At 28.9% G+C, this 2,071-nt stretch overlaps 1 protein-coding gene across 1 annotated transcript in view; it reads left to right on the top strand.

Moving 5' to 3' along the window:
* Positions 1 to 2,071, top strand: part of LOC107605173 — a 6,927-nt gene that overhangs the window by 4,542 nt on the left and 314 nt on the right. The window lies entirely within an intron of this gene.

The following is a 2,071-nucleotide window of genomic DNA, read 5'->3' as shown; positions in this document are numbered from 1 at the left end:
TCTTTGTTATGGTACTGAAATTATCTAACTTTTTTTTAAAATAAAAAATAAAATATTTAAAATAAAAAATAAATCATATAAAATTTATTAAATATTATTTATTTACCTTTTTTAATAATTTAGGTACAAAATTATAGACACCATAACATTCACCTAAATTAACTCACCATATTATGAGACCTGCTAATATGCCATCTCAATTATTTACTTAGGTATTTGAATTGTTAATCACTCTTGTTTACTGATCCAATAATTTTGTTTAGCTAGCCTGGTCAAAAACTTCATCCCCTATGTTCAAACATGACATATGTCATAACTGGATTGGTTTTATCTATTGGCCACCTTAGCCACCAACAAATAAGTGCCGCCAAAAGCTGACACCATTTTAAAATCACATATTCTTTGAAGAGATAAATCTCAATTTCACCTCTGAAATTTAGTTCGATATTCAGAACAATTCTCACAATTTTATTAACTCTAATTAGAACCCCCAAATTTATAATTGTAGTTCCGACTTATTCTTGCGATCATCTCCATCACTGAAATGTTAATCTGACGCAATTGTATTACACGGTGGACACTACTTAAACGACGACACATTGGTTTCGCATTAAAACCATGTGTAAATCACGTCGTTTTAGTTTTTTGTGGGTTAAAACTATCTTTCTTTTCACTACGAACGATCATAAATTACAAAACATCAAGAAAATCCGGTTTGGACACAAAACCAATGCACTCTCGTTTAAGTAGTGTCTACCATATCATACAATTGCGCCAAATCAGTATTTCGGTGACGGAAATAATCGCAGGGACAAGCTAGAGCTACGATTACAAATTTAGAATTATAATTGGGACCAACAAAATTATGAGAGTCATTTTGAATATCGGGCTAAATTTTAAGAACCAAATTAAGATTTAACTCATTCTTTAAAACTTAATTTTATTTTTTGTTTAATGATTCAATTTTCTGGATGATTACTAGACAAATAAGAAATCAAAACCACATTTCCCATAAAGTTGATAACATATGGATATTGAAATTTGAGTTTAATTTTGTATAAAATATTTTATATAATTATGTAATTATAACTATTTTTTTAAATGATTATTTACAGTCAATATAAAAGATAATTATTTTTGTTAATGTGACATTATGTAATTAAATACAAGTATAAAATAATTTTATAATAATAGTGTATCAAAATTAAATTCTTGAAACTTAAGCTAAAGATAAAAGTAAAATAAAATTGTGCTAGATATAGTAGCCAAACTTCGCCCCATGACTTACATTACCCCACCACCACTACCACCAGATTAAACAATAAAGACACGATTGCATAAACTATTTCATGGTGGTTTAACGTGGAAGCTAACTGGGTATTTTAATTTTTTGAAAAGTTAGGTATTGCGTGATGATAATAACAGCAAAAAGGTTAACTCAGAATAAACAAATAATATAATAAATTGAAAAAAAAAAAAGCTTTATTTGCTAGTCACCTTTAAACTCTCATAGAGCCAGAGGCCTGACCCATAAAGCATGTAATTACGTTACCAACTTTAGTTTTGGGGTCGGTGCTTGTCCCAATCAAACTCCAATACTTGAACATATAAGAACTTACACACTAAGAAAACCCATTATTTTTTTAATTAAAATTTTAGTTATTATTGTTATTGCTCCAAACACTTTAGTTGCATCGTGTGTGTGCTATTTGCCTTTCATGCATGCATTATTTCATTATTGATATGCATAAGCCACATCCTTTAATGCTTTTCCAAAAGTAAAATAAAGATTGTTAATCTATCTGCTTGGCTTTGTTGGGTTTGGAATTCAATTTTTTGGACCACATCATCTCATTGGCAGGCTGCTAAATTTTAGAGGCACAACGCTTTCAGAGATTTGTACTCTTTGTATGTTGCTTTACCACGTATGCTTTCACTTTCTGGTCTTTCATTTTTCATGATTCAGGTCTTGATTACCATATAGTTTATAGGGTTTAATTTTAGTACACTGATAATGTAAAACGTTTTATATAATTATACAATTATTTTTATTTTTTTGGATAATCATTTT

This window comes from Arachis ipaensis, chromosome B06, assembly GCF_000816755.2.
Source record: "Arachis ipaensis cultivar K30076 chromosome B06, Araip1.1, whole genome shotgun sequence".
Classification (NCBI taxonomy): domain Eukaryota; kingdom Viridiplantae; phylum Streptophyta; class Magnoliopsida; order Fabales; family Fabaceae; genus Arachis; species Arachis ipaensis.
This window is presented reverse-complemented; position numbering and strand designations above follow the sequence as displayed.